At 36.9% G+C, this 17,753-nt stretch overlaps 1 protein-coding gene across 1 annotated transcript in view; it reads right to left on the bottom strand.

Moving 5' to 3' along the window:
- Nucleotides 1-17,753, bottom strand: part of inhbb (inhibin subunit beta B) — a 51,280-nt gene that overhangs the window by 31,826 nt on the left and 1,701 nt on the right. The gene's annotated exons all lie outside the window — the stretch shown is intronic.

Genomic DNA, 17,753 nt, shown 5'->3' with positions numbered 1-17,753 from the left:
AGCAGCACCACGACCGGAGCGACGAGGAAGACCAGACTGTGTGTTCCATTGTACTTTTACTGTATTTAAGTGTGTTTGGTTTTGGTTCGAACCACACTTTTGCCTTAATTAACCTCTGAAAAACACCCTACTTCGGGACTGGGGTCGCTTCTGCATTGCTACGGTAACTGCTACGCAACGCTTGTATTAATACACACATGCCAAAGCAAGACGAGCTGAAAGCTCAAACAAACCATTCAAAATTAATTTTGAAATACACTCTCGCGTCACGTATCTTGCGTAAGCGACGCCGTCGTAATGCAACTTCTGCGTATCCTCCGGCAGACGTGCACCCCCCAAAAATTCCAGCTTTGCGTCAGCGGCATTGAGGACCGCAGAGCTGCGATTAGTCAGCTTTTGCCGAGTCGGGTCCCTGAGCACAGGAAAGCAGAAGTTGGGTTTGAAATGCACTAATTATTGCATGAGGCAGAGCAACTGGTATTGTGTACCTAATGTCTTGATGCGCTTTAAAAATAACTACTGAATGTGTCGTTTTTTATCTTGCTGTGTTTTTGATGCGTCGAAAAAAGTACGACTTTTAACTTTTATTGCCAATCTTGTGCTACAGAATCAATTACGACACATATTCTTTCTCGTGCACATACGCATGTCTCCGTCTCTTTCTCTGACACACAACACTTCTTCATTCTCCGTCAGTTACCTTTTAGGCACGATATGTTCACGAACATGGGAACTCTGAACATCAAGAACACATGAACATAAACGTTAACACCAGCAAACAAAACGTTATTTAACAGTTTTGTTTATTTTCAATTACACAGCTCTCTCTTGCCCCATGCCCTGAATGGCAGTAGTGAATTTGCCCATCCTCTGCCGCGACTGGTTCAGGGAAAGCACAGTCCATCTTCCCAAAAGGTATTTTCCTCTTGTTTATGAGTAGAGAACGTCCAGTAAAAATAAACTGATGTTTCCGAATGATTCGTTCCAGTGCCAACAAAGATGTTGATGTTGCAGATGTCATCACTCTTCACAAGACGCCGTCAGAGTGGACACAAGCTCTGTGACACGAGAGCATATTTTAGCCTAAAACAGCGGGCCGCATCGCAATTATGGCTGCCCTCAGAGGGCTACATTGAATTAAAGTGGCCACTTTAAATAATGTCACAGGTTGCATTAAATTATGTGGCAGACCACATTGAATGATATGGAAGTCCACATTGAATAACATGGCGGACCACTTTAAATTATGTGGCAGACCAGGTTAAATGACATGGAAGACCACACTTAATAACATGGCGGGCCATTTTAAATGATGTGGTGGGCCACGTTAAATGATGTGGTGGGCCACTTTAAATGATGTGGCAGGACACTTTGAACGATGTGGCGGACCACATTGAATAACGTGACGGATCGCTTCAAACAATGTGACGGGCCAAACAAAATGACTTGGCGGACCACATAAAATGGTGTGGCGGGCGAGATCTGGCCCCCCTGGCCTTGAGTTTGACCCCTGTGGCCTGAAGGGTGTCCAAAATGATATTGATATTGGCTATCGATCCAATATGAGCAAAAAACAACTATGGGATCGGCTTGCATGTAAAATGGCCGATATGCAGTAAGCCTTGACACAAGCAGTCCTGCATTGTGTTTACTTGTGCACAGTTAGACAGCCAGTTAACATCTAAATGTCCTCCAATACGCACACAAGGTTGGTCTTTTCTTTTATTTTAGTCAAGTCATTTACAAAAGGTAAACATGGTAGGCTGTTGGTTACTGGGAGCTAGCAGCTACACAACGGCTAAGCACACAATAGCACACAAGATAGACATATATAATAAGTATTAGAGATGTCCGATAATATCGGACTGCCGATCTTATCGGCCGATAAATGCTTTAAAATGTAATATCGGAAATTATCAGTATCGGTTTCAAAAAGTAAAACGTATGACTTTTTAAAACACCGCTGTATGGAGTGGTACACGGACATAGGGAGAAGTACAGAGCAGTTGCGTCTCCCAGTCATACTTGCCAACCCTCCCGATTTTCCCGGGAGACTCACGAATTTTAGTGCCCCTCTCGAAAATCTCCCGGGGCAACCATTCTCCCGAATTTCTCCCGATTTCCACCCAGACAACAATACTAGGGGCGTGCCTTAAAGGCACAGCCTTTGCGTGCCGGCCCAATCACATAATATCTACATCTTTTCACACACACAAGTGAATGCAAGGCATTCTTGGTCAACAGCCATACAGGTCACACTGAGGGTGGCCGTATAAACAACTTTAACACTGTTACAAATATGCGCCACACTGTGAACCCACACCAAACAAGAATGACAAACACATTTCGGGAAAACATGCGCACCGTAACACAACATAAACGCAACAGAAAAAAACCCAGAACCCCTTGCAGCACTAACTCTTACGGGACGCTACAATATACACCCCCCGCTACCCCCTATCCCCCCCAACTCAACCCCGCCCACCTCAACCTCCTCATGCTCTCTCAGGGAGAGCATGTCCCAAATTCCAAGCTGCTGTTTTGAGGCATGTTAAAAAAAATAATGCACTTTGTGACTTCAATAATAAATATGGCAGTGCCATGTTGGCATTATTTTCCATAACTTAAATTGATTTATTTTGGAAAACCTTGTTGCATTGTTTAATGCATCCAGCGGGGCATCACAACAAAATTAGGCATAATAATGTGTTAATTCCACAACTGTATATATCGTATCGGTTGATATCGGAATCTGTAATTAAGAATTGGACAATATCGGAATATCGGATATCGGCAAAAAAGCCATTATTGGACATCTCTAATAAGTATCTTTCATTGACCAATGTTGCAGTCTAAAATAGCAAAGTTGTCAATATAAACGAGTATCAAATAATTATAATTGCAACATACAAAGTCTTCGAGGCATATTAGAAAGTATACGAATCATTCAACTTACTGTGTCATGTGCTTAACTTTACTGAATTATTGTGACCACTATGCCTCGCCAAAAAACTTCAACTTAAAGACAGCATACGTATGTTATAAGTTTGGTGTTTTTCAGATTTTTCCTTTCTGGTTAATTTCACTTGATAAAACATTTTCTAAAATTCCACACAACAAAATAATACATGTTTTGATACAGTATCAGATCAAGATAAGTATAAGTATAGTATAAGTCAAGTCTCCAATATTGATGTTGTATCAGAAGTGAAAAAGGCACACCCCAAAATCTGACTAGAAATTGGGAACGTAAAAAACAGGCCGACATATGAACAAGCAGCACATGAATAATTTCACAAACAATAAAAGAAAATAATGTAACAAAGATAACACGTTCCAATGGTATAAGTATCATTCTACTACTGCTAAAACAGTTTTATCCAGTATTAATATGTGTCGTTTTTCACATCTGCAGTAACCATTACAGGATTTACTTTCATTCTAAAATCCTCCAGTATTCTTCAAATACATTCACACACGGCCACAAATAGATTTGGCGCTACCATCGCTCATGAACACCTTATACTGTTACTGTCCGTGGTTGTACTTTGTTCCAACTCATAACTCTGCCTCCGACATTAGCACCGTCATTACACACCTGGTCTGCCAGAGAATAAGAAGACATGGCAAGAGGGATCAGTGTTACCAACTTAACTTTGTCGCTATATTTAGGCAGTATTTACACACTTCTCGTCTCCTTTTTTAAAAAAGTGACTAGCGACAAATTTTGTGACTTTTTACGATCTTATTGGACACTTTTGGAAGCTAACATAAAAGCAATTTAAATTTATTATAAAGACTGAAAATATAGGCATGCCCCCTCATTCACATTACATTTATTCACGTAACAAAGACAAGTCAATTGATTACCGCAATAGCCAGCCATTCATAAATGAGTGAAGTGAATTATATCTATATAGCACTTTTTCTCTAATGACTCAATGCACTTTACATCTTCATTTAAACTACATTTACACCAATGTGGGTGGAAGGTGGGTGGAGTATCTTGTCCTAAGACACTACGGCAGTCACTTGTATGGCGGAAGCTGGATTTGAACCAGGGAGGTTCTGGCCTGCCACTCTACCATCTGAGCCACGCTGCCCCGAATGAGATCAAACACAAATAAAAGTCTCCTATCGTCTGTGGTATGACAACCAATCAACTCATGTTTGTACTCAAGTACCAGCCCTTCTTCTAACAGACCAATTACTATCTTAATGATGATAGACACACTGATTCGCCAATGAGAACGCTGATATACTTCTTGATTGATGCACTTTAGTCATGAAGCAAAGAACTCCTGCGGAAAATACTCCACTTTAACTTAAAGACAGCATTAAGTCCATTCCAGACGGTTAATAATAAATTGGTTAGTGCCTCTGTTTGACTAATTTCACTTGATCAAACCTTTTCTAATATTCTACAGTACCAAATCTTCATGCCATTGAATTTTTTTTTTTGTCTTTATTTTACGAACAAAAGTGGGTTGGAGACAAGATTTTGTCAGAAAGTCATGGGGCCTGATCTACCAAGATCCAAATAAAACTATAAAACTGTAAAATTGTGTATTGTGCATCTTGCGTGTGATTTATCAAGACTGCGTGCGCAATTGAAAAGTGGTGCAGACGGTCTAATTTAAAGGGGAACTTCACTTTTTGGGGAATTTTGCCTATCTTTCACAATCCTTATGTAAGACGAGAACAAATTAGTTTTTATTTTTTTTAATGCATTCTAAATATTAAATGAATGCGATCAAAGGTCTTCTTACAATGGAGCATAAAGGGAGTCTCTCTATTCTGCCAACAAAACTCTAAAAAAAAATCATCCATTCCGGTTTTATTTACATGCTGTAATTATATATGTAATGTAGTAACGGAAAAATTCATAATAATATTTTATATGTATGTATTTTGATGTTTATAAGCATACACGGCACTTTAATTTAAAAAACGCATCACGACGTTAACTTTTATTTTCTACTACATCACTGATTACTACTCAAAGACTTCATGACAGCCAACAAACATGATAAAACATCACTTACTATACAATGGCAGCTGTCGTTAGGATGCTGACTGATAGAATATTGTTACAGTCCTGTTTAGATGAATAACGACTCATACTGTCAGTCTAACTCAGGGCAGCTGTGGCTACGAAAGTAGCTTACCACCACCAGGTGTGAATGAATGATGGGTTTTTAACATGTAAAGCGACTTTGGGTACTTAGAAAAGCGCTATATAAATCCCAGGTATTATTATTATTATTATTATTATAATCCTCGAGAAGAAGAAGGGGTTGGATGGTTATTTAATGGGTTTTATGGTCGGATTGGAGGACCTCCCATTGGCTCCATTGTAAGCGTACTTTTATTTTACGATTTAAAATGCATTAAAAAAAACCACAACCGTCGTCATGTCATTCAAAATGCTTGTGAATGATAGGCAATTCCAAAAAACGTGCAGTTCTCTTTTAAATTAAGTTTTTGCATGTACTACTACTACTATGTGCCCTCCACATTCATGCTATCCAACCTGTTTGCGATGTTGTTGAAACCACAGCACACATTTACAAGATGTAACACCTTTTCTGCAATATAAAATCGCAATCTATAGACAACAGAAACTATTTTTTGCGCGCTGACTGTGCTCTCTGGCAGGCGGTGGACCATCTAAGCAGCTGCGCATCCGTGCATCTGGAATGACCCAAACGCAAGAAAATGCATGTTGAAAGATGTCCAAACAAAAAAAATAACAGCATTTTTAAAAACGCCAGCAATTGAATTTGTTTTAATCAGTCCCTCAAGTCAGCCAGCAGCTATACAATTATAAAATGATATTGCTGAATGGACGAGATGTCTTATATTGTATATTTCTGACAGTCCAACGTAAGACTGTGAGAGATCACCTTTCTCACAGTCGTGAGCACACCTGCCAGTTTGCACATACTTTTTTGACATGTTAAAGAAAGACGCAAAACGGTGCCCACAGAACAGTGATAATCCTTGATAAATCACACTACTTGTGCTAAATGGTTATATTTGCATCTTCTCCCCGTATTGTGGGCGTTCTGATGATCAGCATATAGTCTGTATATTTATGAAGGCACGCTAAATGGTTTGCCCTCCTTATTCTGCTCACTAAGGACACACAATCCTCTGCGCTTAGTAGATCAGCTTTGCGTGTCATATTAAGTTTGCACGTGTTTAAATACACACAAAACTTTAGTAGTAGAGTTTTGTTTGCATGAAGTTAAACTAAAGGCCTGATTTTCTAAAGGTTTGCGTGTACTAAAACACGCACAAACCTGATTGCACACGCAAAGCTGATCTACTAATCTTGTGCACAAATGATTGCGTCTGTTAAGTGAGCAGAATATGGCGTGCTATCCATTTTGCGTCTCTGTCTTCATTAGTATACAAAATATATGCTGATAATCAAAACGGCCACAATACTGGGAGGAGAAGATGCAAATATAATTATTTAACACGCGCAATGCGAGTTATCAACACTCATCACCGTTTTGCGAGCACTTTTTTGCTTTTTATTTAGCAACGTGTCAGAAAGACGTGCAAATTGACAGCTCACACACGGCTGAAGGATCAGTGCTAGCGCTGCACAAACAGACAAGAATCCTCTGTCATACGTGTGTGTCAACATTTTGGACAGTCAGAAATTAAAAATATTAGACATATAGTCTAATCAGCAACATCCTTTTATAATTTTATAGCTGCTGGATGACTTAAGGGGCTGATTAAAACTAATTAAATCGATACGTTCTGGTGTCATTTAATATTTTTTTTATGACGTTCAACTTTTCACACAGAATATGTATTATCCAAATAGTTCTTATATAAAAAAAAAAACATTTCTTTAAGTATGCATATTTTTGCGTCTTTTAAGTACAGCCTCTCACCAATGAGAGCACCTTCAGCGGTAAAAAAACAACAAAAAAATAGTTTCATTGTAGATGCACTACACAACTGCTTCTAAAATGCCCATAAAAAGTGATACATGTCTGCTGCATGTTTGAAAAAATAACAAAACGCCACAGGTAGGAGCATGATAACATGAATGTGCAGTAAATGTGGTGATGCCCAATATAGTGCACCTTATTTAAATATGGTGATCTGCAGCACTTTTCAATTGCACACGCAGCCTTAGTAAATCGCAAGCAACACAGCCACTAGTACAGGGGTCGGCAACCCGCGGCTCCTTGACCACTCTGATGCGGCTCAGCTACATACATGCCGAACCCCCCGATTTACCCAGGAGATTTATGGATCTCAGTGTCTCTCATAGATCTCAGTGTCTCTCATAGATTACTCCCAGGGAAAAAATAATCCTATTTACACTCTAATTACTAAATAAAGGGCGTGCTGTAATTGCACTGCAGTAATTGTCCTCTATAGCATTTACATACAGCATGCCAGTCCAGCCACATGTTGCATGTTGTTATTACTTGCACACACAGGAGACAGCAAAGCATACTTACTCATCAGCCACACAGCTTACACTGACGGTAGCCATATCAAACAACTTTAACATTGTTACGTTACAAATATGCGCCACACTGTGAACCCACACCAAAAAAGAATGAAAAACACATTTCTGGTGAACATCCCACCGTAACACAACATAAACACAACACAACCATTACCCAGAATCCCATGCAGCCCCTATCTCTTCCGGTCTACATTATTACATTATACACCCCCGCTACCACCAAATCCCCCCACACATCAACCCCCCCCCCTCTCCGTGCGTTGGTTGAGCGGAAGAGTTAGGGCTGCATGGGATTCTGGGTATTGGCACCGTCAGTGTAAGATGTGTGGCTGCTGAGTTAGTACGCCTTGCTGTCACTTACGTGAGCAAGCTGAAATTGCATTCTACATGTGGTCGAGCAGGTACACTGTTAGGGCAGACTGTAGAGGGCGCCAAATGCAGTGTCATCACGCTCTGATATTCGGGAGTCTCCCGGGAAAAATGAGAGGGTTGGCAAGCGTGATGCTATCAAGCGGCAATCATTCAAAACTCGCGGGCTGCACTAACATCAAATTTCCACACTAAAGTGCGTGCCGGTGCGTGTGTCGGAGACCCCTGGTTAACATAGCACAAAGCATTTAAGCTTTGTATGCGGTGTTTTTCATTTTAAATTTAAAAATTTTTTTTGTGGCTCCCATTACTTTCTTTAATTTGTGAAACTTGCCAAAATGGCTCTTTGAGTGGTAAAGGTTGCCGACCCCTGCACTAGTAGAACACGCTATTTTATAGATTGCACACGCTGTTTACCGCGTGGTATTTGGATCTTATTAAATCAGGGCCCGAAGTCTGACTGACGCCCATTAAATAGAAAATCGGTCCTAACTTTAGAGAAATTGTGTTCAACTGCTTCAATGACAGCCTACATTTATCTTGACCTTTTTACGTGTTTTCACCCTAATAACCAATAAGAACACAAAACACTGACACAAATACGGACAGGAATTTTCTCAAACAAAAATGGTTCAACTGTAGAGCAAAGTTAATTGGTGATAACAGAACTAAACAATTTGTAGTCACATTTTTTTTTTTGTCAGTTAATTTTCCATTTATTGTATTTTATTCTGGCCTGGCCCAAATAGACATAATTGTAATTTATATTGTATACTTGTTTTGGGGAACTTTGATTACATTTATCATTTTATTTAAATTAGTGATTTACGGATGCATTGGATTTTCGCCCACCGAAAAATGTCAAAAAAAATGTATTTGGCCTATACAATGTTAGTTTCATTTTATATTGTAACACCAGTGGTAAATGAAAATGTTTATAACTGTACAATTGTTTTATCGTGTGCAAATGCAATCAGGGCTGCAGTTCTCAAGCTCAGAAAACCCTTGGCTTTCTAAGTCCCACCTTAATGAGCAAAATTCAACTTTAGTAGCGTAGTGGGCCTAAGTATTTATTAAAACACGGCAGAGGTTTTAGTTGACAAGTATATTTAACACTGTGGCATTACACACAGTTTGAACAGTAACACTGTGTAATGTTTGGCGTACCACAAGACGGAGCCCGCGTACAACTCGTGGTACACGTACCATAGTTTGAAAATCAAGTAATCGAGTAAAATACTGTGTGGCTGAGATGGCAGAGCAGCCGGACAAAAACTTAAGGGTTCCTGGTTTGGATCCAGCTGTTGCCAACCTTGTCACTGCCGTTGTGTCTTTGAGCAAGACACTTCAGCCACCTTACTCCCAGTGGCCCCTGCAGTGGTTTAAATGTAGCTTAAAAAATGTGGGTAATGGGTGTCACATTGTACAGAGCTTTGAGTCTCTAGACAAAAAACACTGTATAATAAATATAATTGACTTCACTTTACTAATTTGTTTGATTAATCGAGCAATCGGGGAAAAATATTCTAGCCTCTGTGTCTTTTAGGGGAAGTTGTTCAAATAAACGAGAATTTTTCTAACAAACTTTATTATTTCTTCTTATAAATGGATTGAAATTGCACTTTTATAACTTGTCTCTGCGTGTTTTCTGCACTTAAATATGAAGGATGGAATGTAAGCTCCGTTTGACAGTGCAAACTTTTCACCACAAATTTTGTCGTTGTAACTTTTAAATGATCGCAAAACTTCTCGTCTTCTTTGGGCACTTTGTTCTCTCACACACACACACACACACACACACACACACACACACACACACACACACACACACACACACACACACACACACACACACACACACACACACACACACACACACATACTGGTTATCATTTGGAATGGGGACCAAGTTTTTGATCATCACTTGTGGGGGCCACCCTTTCTATAGGTTGTGGAGGCATAACAAAAATGAGGTAAAATGGCCACTGCCCAGTTAGCTCATAGACGTCTTTAAATCTCTGGATTGATGAAGTAATGTGCTGACATTCTTACTAGGGAGTCTGGGGAAAAAGAGTTAATGTGGTTTATGGGGACCAAATTTAAATAATTTTGCATAATTCACACAAATTTATACATGACTACTGAGGACCATTTAAAAAAAAAAGTTCAAATGAAATATCAAATGATCCTCAGAATACAGCACTACAGCTGTCCTCTTATAAGAAGTTTCACCACTTAAATGTTAAAGCAAATCCTGCTTCTTCTGTGACATTACTGAAAACTGCTATTTAGCAGTAATGAAGTTGTCTGCAACTCCAACTACCATATATAGAAGGATGGACAATTCTGAATGTGAATCATACTTTTAAGGTAATAATGTTTTATAATCATGCTGTATGAAAATGTCATCCTAAGGAACACTAAACCAGATTTTGTTTTTGGAAATATATATTAGTTTTAACTAAGGATGGATACTATACAGAATCACAGTACTATTAATGCCAGGATAACAAATGTTTCACTTTTCAAGAAAATTAATTTTCTCTTTTACCAATATTTGAAACACGTAAACAAAGTAACCCAAATTTCCCTGTTGTGGGATCAATAAAGGATTATCTTATCTTACCTTAAACCACAGAAATAAAATACAAACTAATTTAAACTTTTATTTTTACTTTTTATTTTTAACAACATTGAATGCAAATGTCTCACACTCAAACTAACCAGTAAACATGTTTTATGGGCCAAGGCTTAAAAATCACTTAGGCATCTTCAGAATGGATCTGAATATCATTTAAAAAGGTTTCCCTTTAGGGGACCTGTTTTTTTGTACCTATACCGTCAGAGGTCCCCTAAAGGTGACTGTGTAAACCAGGGGTGTCCAAAGTGCGGCTCGGGGGCCATTTGTGGCCCGCAGCTAATTGTTTACAGGCCCGCCACACATTCTGGAAATACTATTGTAAAAAATTTTTTAAAAAATATTTAAAAAAGTGGAATGAGGTGAAATCTAACGAGAAAAAGTTGCAATGTTGACACAAAAGCTGCCATGCAGGCTGTTTTTTTTTTCTTTTGTCTTTCTTCATTTTTCTTTTTTTGCCATTGCTCAACAAAAAAAAATAATGACAAAAAATCCATGTTATAATGAATTATTTTCAGGGCTCCAATTACTTCAAATATTTCACTTTAAAATGTTTTATGTGGTAAATATTGCATATATTGTGTAGTAGCCATATAAAAACACCAAAGTTTTCTTTGACAAAAGCGCATAAAACAAACAAAATAATAGTTCCAGCAAAAAATCGACAGATATATCTGAAGTTGATCTCGTAACTTAAGTGTTGAAAGTAAAAGAAAAACCTAATGAAAATGTATCACTTTATGAGTGGGGCACCTTTTGGATCCCAAATATATTTAGTGATTTTTTATTTATCTTTTCACTGTGATTACTCAAAAATATGAAATAATTAAAATCAATGGTGTCCTGCATTATTGATTTTTTAGGGCTCTAATTACTAAATACTGCATATTTTAGTTTTACTATAAAAAAAACTAAGTTGTTTTTGACAGAAAAGCCATAAAAAAATTGTTTTAATTTGTATTACTTTATATCAACTTGAAGTTGATATAGAGATTTACTGTAAGCGTTAAATAATTTAAAAAAAATAATAATCTGACTTATTTTTAACATTTTAATGACTGAGACCCTTTATGGTCCCCGGGACCCCTAAAGGTAAAATAAATAAAAAAATGCATATATTTTGGTATGGTTTGAAAATAAAAATATCAAAATGGCCCCCACATGCTTTAATTTTTCCGTGTGCGGCCCTCAGTGGAAAAAATTTGGACACCCCTGGTGTAAACAGAGCGATGTCCCCATTAAGTAAGGATTGCCAGAACATGCACACACACACACACACACACACACACACACACACGCTAACATACTGGCCACATCACCTGCAGCATGACCTGCATCATCAATAGGTGCACCACTCTCAGCGACCATGCAGAAACTATGTCCACGTATTTAAATTTCTGGGCACTCGTTGCAGTCCGAATTTAATCTTTTTTTTTTTTTTAATTCAAAACAACCTTGAGTCGTCTTCACTCAAAAACATAGCGGCTGTCAAGCGCCCTTAAAGATCAGCAGCACACTTCCAGCCTTCACAATAAAATTGTGTGCGCAACTTCGAACACTGTCCTCCATCAAACTAAAGGTTTTGAAAAAAAGTTTGTACCTAAAGCAGTCATTGGTAGTATCCTTCTAAATTAAAATTCTAAATGATAAATACACTTTGATCAACTCAGCCCTTGCGTGCGTGCTGGCTTGAATGCTAACATAAAACCAAGAGACTTTAATGTATTTCCCCATTAGTAAGCGACATACCACAATCGAAACTTGTATAAACACTTTGCTGTCTGAGCAACTAACATATACTTTGTGCATATTGAGTAATCGATCAATACTTTGAGGAATATGACACAATGTCTGCAACAGGAAATAAAGCACACAACACCCTTTTTTCATTTATCATAAAACAAACATTAGAAACCTCTACTAATTAAAATGGAAGAAGCTTTACATATTTAAACACTCAAATAAAAACATAATATGGTTCCTAAAAAGCCATAACAATATTTAATGTTTCTTCTGCCAAGAAAGTATATTGTGTGTCTATTTATTTTAAATTAAAATTTGTTGAAATATTTCATCAGTGTAGGCCTGTAGCTATTGATTATTTTAGTAATATGTTATATAACATATACATATGAATGTTATATATATATACTGTATATATATATATATATATATATATATATATATATATATATATATATATATATATATATATATATATATATATATATATATATATGCATATATATACATACATACACATATATACATATATATATATATATATATATATATATATATATATATATATATATATATATATATATATATATATATATATATATATATATATATATATATATATATATATATATATATATTTTATGCATTCTAAATATTATATAAATGCGATCAAAAGTCAACCTATAGGAGCCACGCAATTCTGCCTATAAAGCCCATAAAAAACATCCAAACAACTCAATTAAGATTTTGTATACATGATGTAAGTATATATGTAATGTAGTAACAGGCAAATTTATAATAACATTTAATATTTACGTATTTTGATCATTTTAAGCATACGTGGCGCATTATATCAAAAAAAGCATCAGAATGTTCGCTTTTTTTTTTTCAACATCACTGATTATTACTCACTCCAGACTTTATGAGAGCCAACAAACTTAATAAAACATCACTTACTGTACAACGTATGCTGTCATTAGGATGCCGATTGATTGAATCGTGTTATATTACCATTTAGATGAAGAATGACTCATAATCCTTGCGAAGAAAAGGGGAGTGGAACCAAGGGTTGTTTCGTGTCGTTTTTCGCCTTTAGCGGGTCTAAATTGGATGCCAAAGTTGACCAACTCGTCGTCCTCATCCTTCTACTATGCAGGTGAGAGGCATGATTTATGATCGAGAATAAACTTCCAAGAGCATTGAAGCGAGAAAGCAGCTGACCAGTCGATATTGTCAACATAGGCACACACGCTCGTGATCATGGCGCCGCTATAAATAGTTTGTCTGCGTTAGCGCTTATAATAACAATATCACTAATACTTGGTTAATATTCAAGTCATGAAATGTAAATGTGGTATTGTTGGCGATTTTTTTGTTTTTTATTGGGTTTTATGGGCGGAATAGAGGACTTCTTATTGACTCTATTGTAAGCAGACTTTTATTTACATTTATTTACGAGTTATAATGCTTTTTTTTTTTTAAACAACAACATCCGTCGTCATGTCTTTCATTATGATTGTGAACAACAGGCAACATTTTTTTTAAAGTGTAGTTCCCCTTCAACTTTTCTGAGGCACTGCATTTTTCAAACTGATATAAAAATGTCCACTCTAGAGGACACTACTTCTCATAAAGTAAAAGTTGAGAGAGACAATGGATGTTCCCGCACAATTCGTTGCACCAAAAAATACATGTTTGTAGTAATAAATGTGATAAGAACATGTTAGTAATGTGGTTGTGTTTAATTACAGTAAGTGTGTTTATCTAAAACATTCCTGCCATTTCATTTTACACACCATGACATTTTTACATCTTTTTTTTGGGGACATATACCACTATAATATCCTACCGTGGCGGGAGATTTTGATATTGTTACATCCCTAATATATATATATATATATATATATATATATATATATATATATATATATATATATATATATATATATATATATATATATATATATATATATATATATATATATATGCCCCAAACACTGATTATATTCTAACATTTAATAAAGTGCAAATACAAATAAGGCAACAAGAAAAGTAAGTAACCTACACTTCTTTTTTGCAAAGTAAATCTGTACAGCAGATATTGGCATCTACATCCATCCATCCATCCATTTTCTACCGCTTGTCCCGTTCAGGGTCGCAGGGGTGCTGGAGCCTATCTCAGCTGCATTCGGGTAGAAGGTGGGGTACACCCTGGACAAGTCGCCACCTCATCGCAGGGCCAACACACATGGACAGACAACATTCACACTCACATTCACACACTAGGGCCAATTTAGTGTTGTCAATCAACCTATCCCCAGGTGGATGTCTTGGGAGGTGAGAGGAAGCCGGAGTACCCGGAGGGAACCCACACAGTCACGGGGAGAACATGCAAACTCCACACAGAAAGATCCCGAGCGCAGGATCAAACCCAGGACCTTCGTATTGTGAGGCAGACGCACTAAACCCTCTCCCACCGTGCTGCCCTTGTCATCTCCATCAACAATATGATTTGCCTGAGCGGCTGGACAGGACAGATTAAAAAATTTAAAATAAAAAAATTTATAAAAAATTGGGGCGTCCCAGAGGCCAGATTGTGGTTATTCAACAGGTTTTAGGGACTCCATGCGGACCGAATTGTATCAGTTTTTATTAAGTACACTCATTAAACGATTAATCAAAGCAATTGATTTTAAATCAAAGTGTTTCTCTAACTGAATTAAGCGATTATTATGTACACTCATTAAACGATTAATTGAAACAATTGATTGTAAATCAAAGTGTTTCTCTAATTGAATTAAGCGATTATTATGTACACTCATTAAATGATTAATCAAAGGAATTGATTATAAATCAAAGTGTGTCTCTAATTGAATCAAGCGATTAATCATTGCCTTCCTATTTCAGTGTATACGTACTTTTTGAGCACATTCAACAACACTGCGATAATGACAACACTGAAATTAAATGTTCATATCCTTACATTTCTGGCACCAGGTCTTTTGAATTTAATCAACGGACACACTTCATGGTTTTAAAATAGGTGTAATCATGGTGTTAAAATAGGTGTAAAAGGTAAAACATTCTTTATTTTAAAAAATCCAAACAGACTTCTATAGAGTCCTTTGTTTGAATCTAAGCTTTTTTGTAATGGAAGTAGGGTTGTACGGTATACCGGTATTAGTATAGTACTGTGATACTAATGAATCATATTCGGTACTATACCGCCTCTGAAAAGTACCAGTCTCCCCCCCGCGCTCCCCGTCGTCGTCACGCTATGTCATTGCTGGTTTACGAGCAGACGAGCATGTTCGGCAGCGCACAATCATGGAGTACTTACAAGCAGACACATGTTTACTACACACCGTAGCTCACCGGCGTCAAAATGTAAACAAACGACATGGGTGGATCTACACCTAACATCCACTGTAATGATACCAAGTACAAGCGCGTATCTAGTCGATACTACTATGATTACATCGATATTTTTTGGCATCACAACATCTTCTTTCATTTAAAAAAAAAAAAAAATACTTTGTTTATAAACTCAGGAAATATGTCCCTGGATACATGTGGACTTTGAATATGACCAATGTATGATCCTGTAACGACTTGGTATCGGATTGATACCCAAATTTGTGGTTTGATTGATTGATTGAAACTTTTATTAGTAGATTGCAAAGGAAGAGAATACATTACATGAAATAATACAGTTTACACAGTACAGTACATATTCCGTACAATTGACCACTAAATGGTAACACCCGAATACGTTTTTCAATTTGTTTAAGTCGGGGTCCACGTTAATCAATTCATGGTATCATCCAAAACTAATGTAAAGCATCCAAACAACAGAAGAATAAGTGATTATTACATTTTAACAGAAGTGTAGATAGAACATGTAAGCAGATATTAACAGCAAATGAACAAGTAGATTAATAATTCATTTTCTACCTTAATAATGTTGACAAAATAATGGAATAATAAATGACACAATATGTTACTGCATACGTCAGCAGCTAAATTAGGAGCCTGTGTTTGTTTACTTACTACTAAAAGACAAGTTGTCTTGTATGTTCACTATTTTATTTAAGGACAAACTTGCAATAAGAAACATATGTTTAATGTACCCTAAAAAATGTTGTTCAAATAAAGCCAATAATGCAATTTTTGTGGTGCCCTTTATTTAGAAAAGTATCAAACTACATTTTGGTATCGGGACAACACTAAATGGAAGTATTTTTTCTAAATGGAAATAATTGATTAATCGTCGCAGCCCGAGTACACGACAATAGCCATACAAACACAGTTGGCATCATACTTCTAGTTCAGTGGTTCTTAACCTTGTTGGAGGTACCGAACCCCACCAGTTTCATATGCGCATTCCCCGAACCCTTCTTTAGTGAAAAATAAAATGTTGTTTTTTTTCAAATTCAAGAAAAAGTTATATGTTTTTGTTAACACTTTAGTATGGGGAACATATTCTAAGTAACAAAGACTTTATTTAGAGTTATTTGGACACTAGGGGAACATATTCTAAGTAATAAAGACTTAATTTAGAGTTATTTGGTTAGGGTTAGGGTTAGGGTCAGGGTTAGAGGGTTAGGGTTATAATAAGGCCATGCCGAATAAGGCATTAATAAGTACTTAATAATGACTAGGTAAGAGCCAATATGTTACTAATTTGCATGTTAATAAGCAACTAATTAATGGTGAATATGTTCCCCATACTAAAGTGTTACCATGTTTTTTTTACTGGTGCACAAAATGAACCGTGCATGAACATCACCTTGTTCAAAGAACAAAACCAACACAGTGCATAAACTCACAACAAATGACACACCTGCAAATCAGTCTGCTGTTGCCGTATCCGTAAAAAGGGAGAAGTTTGTATTTACATGATGAGTCGGGTGTGTTTTGACCTCCGCCGAACCCCTGAGGCCGACTCACAGAACCCCTAGGGCAGTGGTTCTCAAATGGGGGTACGCGTATCCCTGGGGGTACTTGAAGGTATGCCAAGGGGTACGTGAGATTTTTTTTAAATGTCTGTCAAAAAGAATTGTGAAAAGAAATGCAACAATGCAATATGCAGTGTTGACAGCTAGATTTGTTGTGGACATGTTCCATAAATATTGATGTTAAAGATTTCTTTTTTTGTGAAGAAATGTTTCGAATTAAGTTCATGAATCCAGATGGATCTCTATTACAATCCCCAAAGAGGGCACTTTAAGTTGATGATTACTTCTATGTGTAGAAATCTGTATTTATAATTGAATCACTTGTTTACTTTTCAACAAGTTTTTAGTTATTTTTATATATATTTTTTTCAAATAGTTCAAGAAAGACCACAACAAATGAGCAATATTTTGCACTGTTATACAATTGAATAAATCAGAAACTGATGACATAGTGCTGTATTTTACTTTTTTTTCAAGCAAAAATGCTTTGCTCTGTTTAGAGCAGGGGTCACCAACGCGGTGCCCGCGGGCACCAGGTAGC

Source organism: Entelurus aequoreus, linkage group LG13, assembly GCF_033978785.1.
Source record: "Entelurus aequoreus isolate RoL-2023_Sb linkage group LG13, RoL_Eaeq_v1.1, whole genome shotgun sequence".
Lineage (NCBI taxonomy): Eukaryota > Metazoa > Chordata > Actinopteri > Syngnathiformes > Syngnathidae > Entelurus > Entelurus aequoreus.
The sequence above is the reverse complement of the archived record's forward strand: the minus strand, read 5'-3'. Positions and strand labels throughout refer to the sequence as shown.